This window comes from Chelon labrosus, assembly GCF_963514085.1.
Source record: "Chelon labrosus genome assembly, chromosome: 17".
NCBI lineage: Eukaryota > Metazoa > Chordata > Actinopteri > Mugiliformes > Mugilidae > Chelon > Chelon labrosus.
Genome location: NC_140350.1, coordinates 18,052,597 through 18,071,077, shown reverse-complemented (window position 1 = coordinate 18,071,077; position 18,481 = coordinate 18,052,597).

Genomic DNA, 18,481 nt, shown 5'->3' with positions numbered 1-18,481 from the left:
CAAGTATGAGGGAGAGAGAGAGTGGGAAAGGAGAACAGATGATAGAGGCAGAAATAGGGAGAGCAGGGGAAAAAGTTGAGAAAATAACAGATGGCCAGCTATAGTGTATCTGGCTGGCTGGGTGGGTGGATGAACGAGAGCATGAGTGGAGCACAGATAGCTGGATTTAAACGTTCTCAGATATATAGTTGGACGATTTCAGCTCAGAGATCTTGGACATTCGAGAACCAAAATGCCATGGACAGTTTGTGGCGAAACTATTTTCTGACAACACAGCCATTCCAGCGCCCCGTGCCAAATACAAACACAAAGAGAGAATAAGATCAAGCCGGCACATCTTACTGAATAACAAATCTTCAAGTGAGTGATGATCCCTGACCAGACAGTTTTGTCACATGGGTCAAATCACTGCTCTTTTGTTGTATGGTTTGCCTGTCTGCCTGTATATTTTCAGCCCAACGCTGATCAAGCGAAAAAAAAAACAACAGCCGAACAAGAAAAATCTCATGAAATATAATAGACAGCTGCCCGGTAATTTGTGTAAGCATCATAAGCAACAGAAAATCACAGGAATGTTAATGTATGTTCGGCACGTTTAATGGCTCCTAAAGACCAATTCTATTGGTTCAGTGAGCACGTATTAAATTGATACACAAAAATAGTCCCTAGAGAAAAATCTTTGACGTTTGCCAAAAAACGCTCAGCAGCTGGAAGATACTTTTCAGTACATCTTAATGCAAAACAACGCCCTAATAGCGTTAACTAATTATTTACATAGACTTTAATGGATGGTACCGTCTGTCTTGACAGATGAGAGGACACAGGCCAAAAAAACCCACTTAATTTCTTCCGTTTACTTTTTGAATAACCTCTACGTATAAATAATAGCACACCTCATTTGCATTATGGATTACTTCCCTGACCTCACTCATACTCACATTACCGTGTTCACAATATGCAGATTAAAGGAGCTGAAGACTTGTCAATCGGGCTCTCCTTGGCATCCTGAGAAAAATAACTTTTTGTTGGGGAGCGCCGCAGGAACAGCAATGAATGGCAAATTTTGACAGGCCAACAAAACACGCAAAACTGTCACATTCGTCTTTTTCAAACAATGGGAAATCATCCAATATTGTAGAATCTCATAGAAGAAGGAGCGGACTTTGTATTGTGCCGTCCTAGCAATTCTGCAAACCTGCAGTTGGTTGCATTAGGGTGTTCTGGTGCTATGGGAAACCCATAGACCTACTTACACCACAGAGTTCTCCACATCGTTGTACTCAGCTCTCTGACAGTCTAGACAAACACTGACAGTCTGTTTCTATCTGTTCCCCCCATAAAGTTGCAGGATTATGTGTGGGCGTGCCATTATTCCAGCTGCTTTGAGAGTGTTGATGTATCACACTTTTCCTATAATCGTCTTCATCGTCTCGCGTTAATGGAATTAACAGTTGGACCTTCGACAAGAGTTTTACGTTCTTTTACTGGTAGCACTTTGAATCTTTTTGACACAAAGCCCAGTTTTAAGAAATCTAATTCCCCTGTTGCTACACTAACTCATTTTTACAATTTTATTTGAGTTAGCTCATCATCCTCTATTTTGTGAGTGCTGTTCATCATTTTCATAGTCCCGCCATGGCTTTTAGTCTAACTTTAATCTCTATAATTAGATAGCTGCATGTGAATATACAGAATTTGTCGGCAAGGGACAACATGTTGGAGCCAGACTGCTGCAGGACAGGCAGGGTATCCAAAATGTGCTGGAGAAGGCTTTGTGTAGTGGTCAGACTCTTCCATCATCAATACAAGATCTTGGTGAAAAATGAATGCAACACTGGATGGAAATAAATCTTGCGACATTGCAGAAGCTTATCGAAACAATGCCACAGTGAATGCGTGCTGCAATCAAAGCTAAAGGCAGTCCAACAAAATAGTAGAGTGAACTTTTTTTGTGGTGACTTTTTTTTGGCCAGGCAGCGTAATTACGCAGACAAAAGACACAAGGTAAGACAGGTGAGTGGAATCACAGAGGTGGGAACAGACAGGAAGTAAAAGTTAAATCCAACAAGAAAACTGATCCAACCCATCCAACAAAACATCCAAAGCTCAAAACCATGACTCAAATAGATTAACATAGTGATTTTAGACTGTTAACGTCTCTTCTATTGTGAGTCGCACTGACTAGCTCATCAGATGAAAGCCAATGTGTTATCAGTGCTTTGAAAAGTGCCCACAAATAAAATGTATTCTCCTTCTTCTTCTTATTATCATTAACAAAACAGTGAGTGTCATCTCAGGAAACAAAATGTAAAAAGGACTCTTATGGCATAATTTAAACATATACACAAATAATGTCAGTGTAGGCTGTGTCGATAAGTTAAGCTTCATCAATTACGTTAGGGATTCCTGGTTATTTGTTGCGGGCTATGCAGTCGATCCCGTGTAAAAGCGTTGTGTTTCCCAGGGGTGGGCGGTTTTGCATGACCACACTGAAAGCCAAACCCAAAGAATACCCGTTAAGCTTACACTATGAGTAAGATTGATTTTCTTTTTTTCCACATAATTAAAACAACCTTTTTCCCCTGCAAAACCATATATATGTGTGTATATATATATACACACATATATATGTGGTTTTGCAATAATAACCACCAATACTAACCACCAATTATAGGACAGTCTTTTTCATGTATTATGAGAAACATTGCTTAAGGTCATTATATAATGATGAGCATGTAAGCAGAACCCCCCTTATGTACTTTATTTATAGACATACAGTACTATAGGGTCATGAAATATGTAAGTAATATAATTCTGAATGAGACAATTCAATGTACACTAGGGGGCATGTAAGATTTAAAGAGAAAGCAAATCAGAGAGAAGAGGCATGAGGAAAAGCAAAGAAACTAAGAAAGAGAGTGGGGCAATGAGCTTGTGATGCAGGAGGAATAATCTTTTCTTATTATCTTGGAGCACAGGGGGGAAAAAAACACATGCTCAAGCAGAAGTAACGGATGTCAAGGAAGAGAAGAGGGAGAAAAAAAAATCAAGCGTGCAATGAGGAACGCGAGGAAAAAGGGTCTCTAGACAGGGTCAGGGGTAAGGCTGCGGCAAATGGAGTTAAGGTGGAATTGAGATGGAGGAAGGGGACAGGAGAGGAGGAATCAATGGGGAGTGAGTAAAGCTTGGCAAAAGACCAAAAGAGCAAGAAAAATCTGTCTTTATGTGAGGAGAAGAAATAAAAACTTACATTCTGTACAATGAAGAGAAATCGGGAAAGCGGGAAGGGGATGAAAATGTGTGCAAAGAAGGACAGGAAACAAATAATTGGGCCCAGTGTAATTTAGTAAGGCAGAGGAATGAGCAAAGAAGGAACTGGAGGAAGATAAATTAGCACGGGGTTTGAAGGAGGAGGAAGCTAAAGGATGAGAGACTTACAACGGTGCAGGTTAACTGAGGATAAGGGATAAGGGATGTAATGGACACTGTAGTAGGAAGATAAGGGATTAGCTGGGTGGACACAGGAATGACTACGGGAGAATAAATGGATGCATGGATGGATGAAGGTCGTAAATGAGAAAAGAAATGAGAGGCATCTGAACATGGTCAGTCGCTGAACGGATACCGTTGATAGCCGACTGGGGCAGAGACACGTGGCAATAATGGGAAATAGAGATGTAGTGCATTTACCGGTGGACAACAATAACGATGATGATGATGACGACGTCGTGCCTCATAAAGTCCAACCCCCTCTATTCTGTATTCCCAGCCTGCTTGTCAGAGATTGCTTCCCTTAGAAATACACATCAGGACCTGTACAGCTGTATTCTGCACCAGCCAATTTACAGCCTGGTCCAATATGCTGACGGTGCTCCAAATAAATACCTGCTCCAAGGAGAACCTTCAGGCCAGTGTTGAGTTGACGTATTTCACATCAGCATATATCATTTTAGCCCTGACATTCAGCCCAAACAAAGGGAAAGGTTCCCATTCCCGTAGCTCTCTGAAGCACGGCTGTCATCCCACAAACCTCAGCCAACCGATTTCCTTAGAAATACTTCCAGGCTGTTTAACACAGACACATTACCTGGTAAGATAAAGGTCACAGCTTTGATGAATTTGGCCAAAAGGAAGCGGAGCTGCGAAATATTTTTGGAGATGACGCAAGGTTGACATAAACATAACAATAGAGTCTGATGTAGATGATTTCTTTAGAAATGTGTCTGGAAGTGTGGGTTGTGCAGCGTCCCTTGCATGGAGGCCAAAACAAATCACAACAACTGTAATAACACAGTCACAGTGAAATATTCCAACAATAGCCGCCTCGGAGAAGCTTTGACCGCCGGTGGGAACGCCGCACTAGACCTCCCGTCCTGGAATTTACCAGCCACTTTGACACGAGTGCCATGATCATAAAGTGGATAGGTCACTTTAGTAAAGTGAATGGCTCCGGGCTTCCAGTACAAATCTATTCCTTCTCCAGAGATTGATGTCTTAGCCCTAGGGGTCAGAAAAAGCATTAATATGACAATTCCAAATCATAGTTTGCCTCGGGTGCAGGACGCGCACATGACCCGGGACAAAATGGAGGAGGATTACAGCGTTGGCTGCAGGGCCGACGTGATATATGACACGGGGAACACACATTTCTTTACAGATTCAGATGTATCTGAAATGCACATTACGACGACTGACAAAGGACAAGCACAAGTACATGCTGCTGCTTCAAACTGTACTTGTACTTCAAGTGGTATCATGCAATGATGGAAGGAGATAAAACATGCTCAAAAAAGTCTGTTTTATATAAGATTTATTTGGCATATTATTTGCGTGTATGTATGCTCTATCCCGTAGTAAAATAATTCGGTAAAATAAGACACAAAATATTAGCAACTTTCCAATTTGGAGGGATACACAAACCTTCTTTCTCTGCGATATTACTATAATCGAACCTCATTTCCAAGCCCTAACCTTTAAGCTAATACCCGTGCTTCCTGTGCTGGATCTAATCCTGGATCCTGCTGATTCCTCCCTGATGCCTGATGGAAAGGCAGAACTTGTTTCTCCCAAGGATCTTGACGCTCGATTTCCGATGTTACCGTTTTTCATCTTTCCTTCACTTTTGTGCTGAGCTGAAGTCAGCTCATTATCGATTTCTTCGTAGGGTCATCTGCTCCAAGCTGAGCGCATCGACTAAGCCAAACTACAGTCTTTTATGTACATTCAGTATGTACAATTTCTTCAATATCTGCACAAAACATTCAACTAACAATTGAAAGTATGTGACGCAGTCAAGCATACGCACAACTGACAGTTTAGCAGGATATACTGTACGGCTATTTAGCGAAGGCGAACTGACATTTGACCTTTGGTATTTGCTGAGAGTAGATGTTAACCACTGTTAGCTAATTTCCCATGTGTAGAGCATACTGTACAGCTAGATTTTATCACACAATGAGTAGATACTGTAATGTGTGTAACATTCACCAAGCAGAGCTGCCCTGCCTTAATATTTGGGATCTATTCTAAATCAGATTCAGGCTTAAATGTGTACGGGTGGATTTAAGATGGTTTCTTTTGGATCTTGCCTCGACTAGTTTTTTTCGCATTAACCAGTGACAGTCGGACGAAAGCAAAGGTTTCTGGAAGCCAGAAGAAAGTGCATTTGGGGATTATTTACTGTCCCGTAAAATGGCTAGTTTCAGACAGTGGATGAACGGAGCGGCTGCTTAAAAGGCCAGTATAAGATTAAGATTTTTTTGGAAGTGTGAAATATATACAGAGGCTCTAGTGTAGGCCCGGAATAAAATATAGAGCTGGAAATGAGCATATCCCTTCAGAAAATGGCTATTTATTTTGAAAAGCAAGCACTAAGGATTTTTTTGTACATTGGCAGCCTGCGGAGTAAACCGTATTCATTCCATAGCATCAAACAGTGACTGCAAGCACTCTGAATGCACAAAAACCACAAGACTCGCTCTAAATATATTCTCATCTGTAGCATATTTCAGCAAGAGCTCTTTATCCAAAACGGGATGGATGCTTGAGAGAATGTGAACCTACGTCCAACTGTATGTGCCACTAATACATCCACTGCAACCATCTCAACCGCCATCACACCTTATTACCTCTGTAAGCTCCAGTGGTCACCTCTCCCTCGCCGGTGTGGTGTGGTGTGCTCCATCAATCATGGTCAACTAACTACAGAGGCTGAATGGAGGCTTGGTGGGGGTTGAAAAACATTTGGATCAAGCTAATGTAGACTAGACGAACAGGGTGCAATCACTATTTACAGATATGTGACATCTGACCTCTTTTTTTTTATTATTTAGCTTTTTCAGTGTTATTTAAACATTGCTTATTTAGATATGTGTGTGTTTCCTCTTGCATGAGTACACAAGAACACACACTGCATTGAACAGTGAGGGCTGTCAATTTATGCCCACACCACACCAACATCAATCTTCATTAAGCACTTGACCTTGGATGTCACAGGCAAACCGGGCCTGATATCACCTTGCTTGAAGCTAGAGGGCCATTGTGCATTTGTGTGTGCAGGCAGAAATAATGTCTTCATTGTGTTCGTGTGCTTGCTGTGCAGTGCTGCATTTCTATGTAACAGCATTAGAACCCGAACCCTAACCCTTGCGCCTTTCTTCAAGCTTGTTGCGAGACAATAATACGCATAATCACACAAATGTGCCCACGATCAAGAAATAATTCACTGCAGCTATGAGGAGGCTACTCACTTATGTATTATCATAACAGCCATTGGGTCGGCAGCAGGTCAGCCAAGGCTTTGTCACAAATCCAACAAGATTTTCTTTACATAAATGCAAAGGGTGAAGGGTAAGTGTTCCAATAAGATATTTCACCTGATCCCTTTACAGTTAAAGATACTGTAGTTTATTTTATCAGTATACGGTATATTCCTCAACATCACCCTTCTTTCCCTGTCTCTTCAAAACAGTTGAGTATTTTTTTTTTACCTCTCACTGGCTGCTCTCTTTGTTATTGATTCACGGGGTTTGGCAGAGCTCTGCCACCTGTTTAATGTAAACCTTTCTTTTCAGCTTTGGTTAGTCCGTGATTGAAAATGACAACATTTTGCCAGTTCGTGCTGTAATCAGAATCACTTGTCAACCACCAGCGAGGCTTTCCAAATCACAGATCAATGAGTCCAGTCCAGCCTCGTGAATTGCCCCATAATTCTAGTTGTAGGCCTGCTGGATCTCTACACTTTATTCCAGTCAGGAAGCTCACAGAGGATGGATTGTGATGTGACTGCAGAGCGCAGAGTCTTGACCTTATCACTCTCCCCTGAAGGAAATGCAACACCAGGGAGTGGAGCGCAACAATAATAATTTCCACCTCAGGGTGTTCCTGTTAGACTCTGAGGCTACAGGTGGACGCTTGGGTGACTTTTAAAGAGCTGTAGGAACAGAAGCAGCGTAGAAGACCAGTTCTGGTTAGTTTGTGAACATCTGTGATCTGACAGTCTATTCATTTTTTTGTACACTATGCAAAAAGATTAGTGTAGGTTGGACTGCTAGGAGCCAGCAGTTCTATCTGACAGCTGTAAGAACATTTTGCTGTAATTCCACATAGGACTGTCTCTCTCTCTCTTTGTCTGATTCTTTTTCACTCATGCTGATGTATTCTGAGAGAGAGCAGCTGACAATGAATGAGTGCTAAAAGAACAAAAATAAGCACAGATTTTTCCCACTTCTGTTCCTGTTAGACACTGATCGAGGGGTTAGGGGTAAACTGTAGGTCCGTTGGGTTTGTTCATGCCTGTAACGCCGTAAAAAAGATGCCAATTAAATCAGATATCTGGAGTTTTAACTTGTGATTGTCTAACTTTCTCTATCCCCTTATGGCTTCGGCAAAGAAGAATCGAACTTAAACTACAAAATGACGGGATTATGAAATCTGTGTGCCCTCAAGTGCACACTCGAAAATGTGCTTGCCGTCTACTGTCGCTGGAGGTTTTAACTGATGTAACAAGGACGATGGGGGCGGCAAAAATCCGCTCAGTGCTGGAGCGCTGGTGCAGAAAAACAGAATGGTGTTGATCGAGTGGGGCCGCCTTAGCCTCAGTAAACACAATACAAAACAAAAGGAAGATATATACGTCCGCTCCAAAGAGAAATTTAAACACAAGCAAAAGCGTGGCCAAGACAATTACTAAACTGTGGGACTGAGCTGTTTGCCGGCACTGCTAGGGAAGCTGCAATTATTATATCATATATTATTTACTGTCCCGTGCAAATGGTTACAAATGGTCTACTTTGGGATGCAGTGTATTTTCCACGCAAGTTTACTTAAAAATAGACTTTAAAATGAATTGTTACCAAGGTAAATGTGATAATTAATCATGATATTAATTTTGGGAGACTCTGTCTTTCAGATGCTTCAGGCCCAGTTTGGTTGCGACTGTGTTACATTAACTATTGTACATGAAGAAGTTATTCGTTTAGCTGATTGAGGATGAAATATTGCAAAAAAACTCTCATGAGTTAACACGTATATTTTCTTTTTTTTTCTGCAGAGACCTAAATGCAACGGCAGCTTCAGAGTCTCCCTCGAGAGCAAAAGGATCATCACCAATTCCACACTTTTTAAGGAGACAGCCGATGGAGGGGGCTATCTGTGCTCGTTTCAGATCAGTTCACAGCACGGTGATGTTCAAAAAGACGTATATGAATTAATTGTGGAAATTTGCAGCTGCTTTTTTGAGTTAATATAGGAGTGTGCACAGCAGGTCATCATTTATTATATTTCACCATCTCACATGCCGAGATACGCCAACAATAACTCACCAGACGTTAATCATAAAGTCACAAAATGTTCACAATACTGGCGGCACGGTGGGAACTGGAGAGCAACTTTTCATGGCTGCCACCCACAATAGCACGTCTGTACAAATTCACAGTTTTGCTGAATGACTGAATGTTGGGCTCTAATGAGTTAGGAGATGTGTGAAAAATCTTTATTTTCCTCCACTGTCTCCTTTCCATCCATTTTTTTTTTTTATTTTTTAATTCTGTCACTTTCTCTCTCTGGCGCACACACTGACACCATCGGTTTCTCTTTCAATCATGCGCACACACACACACACATGCATACACAAATACTCCTACACCTCCAGAAATAGAGGCAGCAACAGTCTCACTGAATCTCTCAGCCCACATGTTGATAATGCCACCTTTTTCGGTGTTTCATTACCTTGTGCTAACAATCAGAGAACATCGCTCTTTCTCTGTCTACTCCCTGTCTCTCTCGCTTTATTTTGGGATCCGCAGGATGTTTGAAAGGAACTGTCAATTCCATATAATTGTCGTAGTTAATGGTGCTACGCTGTAATTTCTCCATAACATCTGGAGAGGGCAGGGGGTTTATGATCCATTAATGTCAGTACTCTAACTTGTAAAGTGCACTCGGAGAAAACATAAAAAGGGGTCAAAGAATGGAAGCATGGTGCTACATATCACAGAGGAGGCTGTCTGGACTCCTCAGTCCTAACGTCCTGCTGATCTCCAAAACATAAATGACTTGTGGACAGATAGGTTACAGGTCACACAGAAGCTCTAACTTTATCGTTTGATTTCATAAACACTGATATCAACAGTCGGCGTGTGCATAAAACGGTCGATGAACCGAGTCTACATGGGTTTACCCCTGAGAACATCCACAGCCAAGAGTAAACTCGACTCAAGTAAATACATTTCTGAAGATGCTATTGACGTAAGAGTTTCACCAGATGTCGTAACAGCCCGTGCAATCCACACATGCAAAGAAATCAAACCATAGATGTCCATAAATTACATGTAATAATGTGAAATAACACGGGAAAAGTGTTGAACACATGAAGAAAGAGGAGGGTAAAAGGCAAAATTGGAAAAGAAAGTCTTCCCATGTCTGTGCAAAATTAATATCAGCTGGTTCCGTCCAAGCTGATGGCCTATAAAAGGGTGTCTCATTACCAAGGTGTCACACAAGAAACATATCACGATGGGTTAAAAGCAAAGAGCTCTTTCTAGATCTTCGCAACCTTACTGCTGCAAAACATACTGACAGCAGTGGTTACAGGAGGCTTTCTAAACTTCTGAACGTTCCAGTGAGCACTGTTTGGGCTTTAATCCGGAAGTGGAAAGAACATAATTTCACCATAAACTGGGCCACAGCCAAGTGCTCCTCGCAAGATTCCTGACAGAGGAGTAAGAAAAGAATTATCAGAAGAGCTGTCCAAGAAAACAATAAGCATGCTCACCACGCAAGACTCCATTGCTGAAGAAAAAGCATGTTGAAGCTTGTCTAGACTATAGTCTGGTCAGATGAGACCAAAATTGAATTCTTTGGATGCCATAATACACACCGCGTCTGGAGGTCATACGACACCGCACCGACGGTGAAGTTTGGAGGTGGGAACATCAGGATGTGGGGCTGTCTTTCAGGACACAGCGCCGGCAAACTTCGCATAATCACAGGAAGGATGAATGGAAAAATGTACCACGACACCTGCCAGGGTGATGAAGATGAAACGCGGGTGGACATTTCAGCGAGACAATGATCCCGAACACACAGCCAAGAAAACTTTTAAAGCTGCTAGAACGGCACAGCCAATCCCTCACCGACTTGAATCCAAAAGAAAATCAATGGGAAGAAGTAAAGATCAGTGTTTGTAGAAGAGTCCCGCGAAACCTTGAAGATGTAAAGAGTGTGTGGAAGAATGGAGCAAGGTCACACCTGAGCAATGCACGCAACTACTTTCTAGTAGTCGTCTTGACGGCTTTTGTACGAAATCAGTAAGTGCGTTCAGTGCTTTTTTTTCCCTGCATCATTGCATTTTATTACACATAACTAAATTTATGGACATCTGTGGTTTGATTTCTTTGCATCTGTGGATTCACTGGACTGTTACCGACATCTTAAAGTCCCTTTGCACCTTTAGAAATGTACGCATTTTTATAGCAAAGACCACACTTATGTTTGGAGTTTTGCAAACACGACAGAAGGAGTTAAAATAAAAACTCAAGTAAAAAACTGAGAAAAGCAAAATCCGTTTGTCCGCTCCGTTCGTAGAAACCCTAATAAACTGAACACTTATTGTGCAACGAGCCTGCAGCAAAAATATAAGATAGAAAACATGATTTGCGGTCAAGACTAAAACCTCCACATCAATGGCAAAGATAAATACCTATTAGGGATGCCATGCCACAGTTTAATGAAGGTTAAAGGTGGCTTTAAGTGCTTTACAACAAGGAGAAGTTTAGAAAAAAAAATAAAGAAACATGAAAGCACTTGAGTGAAATCAAGCAAAGTCATATCACGGGGTGGCGTGATGGGGTGAGAGATAAACGTGAATAGGTTAAAAACACACAGAGATACAAAGAAAATGATTAAAGGACAACGCCGTATCTAAAGCTGATTATTGTGCTTTTATTATTTATTTTTTTACTTTTACTTATTTACTTGCTGTTAAACTGCTCTTTGAGTGGCAGCAGTGCTCAGTTTCACGAGGTAGAATCCAGATCCTGGAAAAGTATTTGAAGGAAAGCAACTAAGCACTTGAACAGATGGTCAGTGAGATTTTAATGCCCAGGCCGAACTAAACTGTTGCGCACTGGTTGGCTAAATCTCAGGGTTATAATCAGTGTTATGTAAACTGACGAGTGAGAGCACTGCTGCTGCTGCTGCCGCTGTTGCTGTGTAGTCTGCCTCCGCTCCATGGCACTGCTTGCTTGATTCCTCAGCACCGTTGGTGTGTGTATATATATGTTTTGTGTGTTTTCATTTTGTCTGTGTCCTTGGACGAGCGCCACTGCACAAACCAAAGACCAGACAGAGGAACCGACCAATGACAATTTTGTGGAATTCAAGCATAGCCGAGGTATTTTAGTGACATGTTGGAAGTCTTACGAGGACTTCGCTATCTGAGAAAGCAGCGACGACCACAGCTGAGGAATTCTTAGGCTGCACGTCCTCCAGTGGCCACTAGAGGCTGGGTGCAATAAGCTGTTTTGACTGGGGAAAGCCAAAAATTGAAAGATGAATAAAATAAATAATAATCCTTACATGCAAAATGTGTCAAATTCTAGCTTTTTTTAAATATATTTTTAAACACAGGCAGCACATGAAGGACTTCAAAAGTGTTCTAAATATTTGAATTAGACCTACAGCTGAGTCACTGAGATAGCATCAAATGCCACTCTGGTGGAATTCACTCATTTTGATTATAAACCAACTGCACTGTATTACCTGAGGAAACTGAAGTTACACACTTACCTTGGTCGAACACTGCTGACTAATTAACTGTGAGAATAAAAAGGCACTGACTGCTAAATGTCTCAAGACATACGCGTCTTCCTGCTGCTGTGAGGCTGTACAACCTGTACAAGGTTGCTCAAAGTAGACCATTTATTTTTCTATCTCACGTGTGCACTGTCCTTTAAACGGTATGCTGCTGCAACACTGCACATTTCTCCACTGTGGGATAAATAATAATAACAATAATAATAATAATAGGATTGTCTCGTCTTATCTATTTATTTCCTGTTTATTATTTATTTATATTTATCTTAGCGACCATAAACCGGTTGCCATGGTTGCTGTGCATGCACACGTGCCAAATTAGTCCATTGAGTGTCTTTGTATAGAGAGAAGGGCATATGTACTCCGTGGCACAAAGATGCAAAAGAGAGGTCGCTGAATTGTTTTCTATCTCAGGTTAGCGTGAACACGGAGACGAGCAGGGCATTTCTTGACATCCCTTCCTGTGGTGTTTATAAATCATGCCGTTTCACTGGAAATATGAATATCTGAGTGTGAAAATACCAACTGGTTACATAACGCCGTTGCCTACAGAGATTTGCAGGCTATCTTCAGCTCTAGCTTTCAATTTACCTTCTCATTATATCCTGCATTATGCTGTGTGTTAATGCGTGTGTGTGTGTTAATGTGTGTAAGTGGAAGGATGCGGCTGGATACTTGGAAGTTAATTTACACGCATTTACTTCAGGGTTCATATACTGTGTGCATACGCATGCTTATATTGGTGATTGTGCATCGAGTGTATGTATGACTGCCATATATATATATATATATATATATATATGTGCTTTTGCGAAAACCTGCCTTTTATTCTAAGGTTTTTGCAAGAGCAGTTAATGTGTTCATCCAGTCTTGGTTTGCTTTCCAGAATTATTATTTCACTTTGTATAGTAATACTTTCCAGTTCAGTTGTTATGCAATGTACTGTAGTAAATTATATATCATTTTTTAGTTAGCCAAGTTGCAGAACTTTTACTCAAGTAGTTATTTTATCACGTAAAGCATTATACGTGTAAGCGTAAACTGAAATTTCAAACTTACACCCCTCTTTGTGTAATACGTTTTTGTTCTTGTTACACAATACTTGTCATTTTTAGCCCCTTGGTGCCCCTACAATTTCTGAACGCAATTTGCTTTTGCACCGCTGTTCTAAGACATCTGACCAGCGACTAAACCGGCCAATCAAAACAGGCCGACTTGCTCAAGAGAGTCAACAACACTGCTTGCACTGCCAAGTGTCAAGGAAGTGCAACGACAGAAGACAGTATGTTACTTGCTAATCCGGCAGGAACAGAAAGAAGGTCATCTCTGAATCTGGTCTCCGAATCTGTCTTGCAGCCTTTCATTACGCAAAGCACTCATCAAGAGCTTAAAAGAGACGTAGCCCACACATCTGCTTCGACCTCTTCACCTCTGGCATTTACAGAGGTGAAGAGACCTCTTACAGAGCTGTCTTCACATTGCTAGACGACCGCCCGTAATACGATAAGTATAACCGATGTTACACAATATCTGAACAGGCGTGAGGGCATAGTGTCCAGAATGAAAGACGTTGTTATTTTCGAGTAAAATTGTTGGGTGATGTTGCTGTCATTGCCACCGGGCAGAGGCTTTAGCAGAATGATGAAAAGCTACACAATCTCTTCTAGAAGATATTCCTACATATCAATTAATGTTCTTGGTCTGGAGATATATACACATAACACAGGTGAGAGGAGGTTATATAGAATTAGATGTAGTAGACTAATATTTGACTAATATCTATAAGAGCAGTCAGAACTCAACAAATATTTCAACACTGCGATTCCAGACTGTAAAAATACAATCGCAAAAGTGCCAGATATTTGAATGCACAAGTAAATAACGTCTAAGTAATGTGAGTTCCCCAGTGTGGTTAAATGCCTATTCATGTCAGTACTAACTGGTTTCTTCAGACTGCTGATAAGTGGTAGCACAATTCATGTGGGAAAGGATCAAGGGATTCATAAATGCTCTATTTTGGCAGCATTCATAGGAAAAGAATTTCTCATTTGTCTAAAATATGTTAAGCTGTATTTCAATGCCCTTTAATCCCTTTAACATAATTCTTAGAACTATTTTTTTATTTTTTTAGTCTAAAATGATACCAAGATGTCGTAGTTAGAAGCTGCACCAATCCTCTGAGTGCTCCTTAAACGAATGCCTGGCTTTGTTTCCATCTCGTTCAAACTAAACCACCATTTCTATAAGGAAAAAAAAAAAAAAAAAATGTCATCATTTAATTGACAACATGTCAAATCACAGAGCTATTTTAACCAGGAGTGTCATCACAATGCACGTGTGTCTTTGTGTGCACACGGTGTAGTTTAATTTACACGTAGCTACAGAGCCTGTGTGTGTAGCGGTGCACATTTCTAGATGCACGCACACACACACCCACCCACCCACCAATATACTGTAGATATGTACATCTGTGTGCATATTTGCCTGTATGAATGTGTACGCGGCGTGCACCTGTGTATGCATGCGTCACACTGGACTTGGCCTGAAACAGTGAGTCAGAGAAGATGCCAGCTTATGGCTGATTGCAGAAAGCAGCTCACAGAGGGGAAGCACTTTTTTTTTTGCCGTCTACAACAGCCTGAATTGTTCCTCAGACAGACTGACTGATGCGAGTCACTCCTAATGCTCTAAGAATAGGAGCTACTCGCGACACAGTGCTGGCTTTGTGTCCACCACTAAAAGTGCCACAATGACAGGCACCCAGCAATTTGGCAGCATCGCCGTCTGATTGGACATTCTGGTCCGCTCAGGTGCTTTCTTTGTTCACATTTGTTGGAGGAACTCTGTGAATAGTGAAACTTCGTGATTGCGCCTCATCTACTTTTTGTGCTGTGGATAAGGCCACACTGATTCATCCACACCTGTAGAAACACATTAAGCCCAGGTTCAAGACCCACCTTAGCGTCTGAGTTTCAACCCACTGACACTGTGCATGCCCCAACGGGTGGAAAAAGCGAACGCAAATCAGGCTTTGCTGCGGTAATTGAACTGAAGTGCTGCACTTTGGCTCATCTCTCTCCCTCTCTCTCTATCTCCTGCTAGAGCCTCGGTTGGAGGCAGCCAGAGGGGAGCCCTGCCTGCTGTGGCCTACTGGACAGGGATTGGATTTGAGGCACCTAAACGGAGCTACAACATGCCACTGGCTAGGAAAATCTATGACTGAAGAGACTCAAAGAGCCTCAGGAATCTCCAACTGAGTGGTGTCACGTGCCTAACTAAGAAATCCCTCTCCTGTAAAGAACACACAGCAAAAAGCACAATCCAACCTGTGCTGGAAACTTTATATGTCGTTGGCCTGTGTGCTTATTGACCAGGGCCACAAAGGAAGGTGGAATCGTTAATACTGTGTCATTGCCAAAAGGAGGGTGTTAACTTAACTAAAAAAAAAAAAGAGTTCAGCGAAATCGTTCAGGGTCACGGGTGTTGAAAGGACCTCTTTTTTTTTCCTTTGGGGAACAACAATCGTGGTGCTTTCATCGCTGGACAAAGGCTCCAAGAACAAGCGATTGTGGACTCGCTCGTGTACTTAAAGGTCAAGCGGACAAGCGAGTCCTGAAATACATTGACACGTTCAAGACTGATTGTGCGCCTGAGCTAAACACAAACACACGTGGGCCACATGCAACACAAACCCTGGGAAGGTACAAACAATACGTAAAGGTTAATGTCTCATTGATACGGTGCTTGACTGGCACTGCAAAACCTTGCTGCTGAATGCCACTTTGCCACTTTAGGTTTGTGTGCACTTAAACAAATGATCCCCACATACAGCACCATGATGGAAAGGCAAACAGGAGGGGGGGCGTAGTTAGTCAATACCCCTTCTTTTAAAATTCAAAAGCACTGTTCACAGCGAGTGATTATTTCCCCATAACCTGCACATCTCTCCCCTAAATTACCGTCATCCATCTCTCTCCGTTTAACCCTGCGCGCACTCACACACACACACAGACACACACACCTATCGGTCCCCATCACCTGCCTGGAGATGGAGCTGCGAAAAGAGGCAGGTTGTATTTGTTGGCCATTTGTTTAAGAAGCATCTCTGGGTATTGGTTTTAACTGATCACTTGCGCCGTTTTCTGCTTTCTTTTCTTTCTTTTTTTTGGAGAAGCTGTCCATTGTTGCCGGCCGAGAGATTCTCCTCCTCTTCGACAGAAGATTATTAAAGCGCCAAGAGGAAGAAGAGGAGGAAGAAGAGGAGGAGGAGGAGGAGGAAGAAAGGAGGAGGAGGAAGAAAGAAGGAGGAGGAAGAAAGAAGGAGGAGGAAGAAAAGAAGAGGAGGAGGAGGAGGAGGGCAGCAGCGACAGTCGTACTTTTCCCTCTCCGCTATATCCTCGCGCGCGCGTGCGCGCCGGGACCACTCGCACGTGCGGGCACGTGTCGCTTGTGCGCGCCCGCACGTGCACGCGCGCGCACACTGGCAACTCGAGTCACATGCAGCGGTGGCGTCTGGCTCCGAGAGAAGGGAGGCACAGCTTGAAACGATACCCCACTTGCATTACAATGGCATTAATTCCACGCGAGGAGCAGGGTGGGGTTGTGCAGGGGGACTCTTCTCGTTACCGTTATCAAAACACGCGCGTGCACCTGCAGCATCAGGTTATGAGGCGAGACGGAAGGGCACGAAGAGAGGAGGGGGTGGGGGGGAGGTGGAGGAAAAAGTGAAATGATATTTGAAATATAGATAGACGGATTTCGCGTTGAATGCAGAGCTCGTGACGTCCCACATAACTAATCATGCACATGCACTACTTTAACCACGCGTGAGGAGGCAACACACACACACACACACACGCACACGCGCTCACTGAGGAAACGTTGCACTGCAGACCAGACTGACGTGACTACACTGCCAGCTCACTCTGCCTGCTCTGATGAAAATAAACCCCCAGTCAGAACTGACGGCGAAAAAAAAAGGAATTGTTCCTCTGTCAAAAGCATTCTAACATCACAGCCGTGATTTATAGGAGGCTTATGCCATCATGAATTACACTGATGTAATATAAACTGCCCATAAGAATGCCCCTGTTCTCCTACTTATGCCTCCCGCTGTAGTCCTCGGTGATGAAAATGTCCTCTGATTTGTAGTTTAACTTGAAATACGCAGATGACTACAAAAATATACGCCGGTTTTCATAAGCCCGTTTTTTTTTTTTTTTTTTCCTTCCCCTTCCTCTCTCTCCCTCCCTTGCAGATGCACGCAGCTCAGCGCTCCTCGCCGTTCTGTGCTCAGTCTGGAGTGGCGCGGCTGTAGCAGCAGAATATTTGGCCGTAAACAGAGACACTGTGCTGTTGTCTCGATGCGAAACGTGGGCTTTTAGGAGACGGTGAGTGATTCGAGGAGGATTTTACCGCTGAGGGAGGCTCGTCTCATCAGTGCAAGCTGGTGAGGGAACACGATTTTCTTAAACATTTTGGAGGTGTCTTTTTTTTTTTTTTTTTTTTTTACCCCCCCTCGGTTTGTGCGCGCGTATCCGAGCCGTAATCCATTTGTGTTTCATCCTAAATAACATGCTCCATCGTAAGTACTCACTGTCCGTTTTATGACTCTTGTCCATAAAATGCCATGGCTGTCTTGGTTGCGAGGTGACCGTTTGATAAATGTAAGATTTTTCATCTCCTCGGAAATCATCACGTATGAGTCAGGGAGAGACACAGAGAGAACGCGCGATGGTGGGGAAACAAGGAATCACAGTTGAAAATGTAAGAGGATTTTTATTTAGCAGCCACTGAAAAGAGATTAGGGCGACAGCAGTGGAAGTTAAATTGTGCTGCATATAAAATGGGCGGGCTTGTCTTTATATTAGGTTGGCACAGCCTAGTCTAAAATTAAAAAGGCTGGAGTCTGCGCTTGGATGGTCTGTTTGGACTTAATTCAGACGCACGACCATTCACCAAAACGTTTATTTTTGTACAGAGACCTTGGTTCACAGACCAGAATTGTTAGTTCAGTGTAGAACATTTGTGTTGCTGACAGACTGAGAGTTGAACTCACTACAGCACCACCAATGAACAGTGAGAGACCTGCGCATATCGTCAGCAGCCGCTTCTCCAGCCTCAAGCTAAAATTCGTCAGATCTGAGATCACTGAGGATTTTTCTCA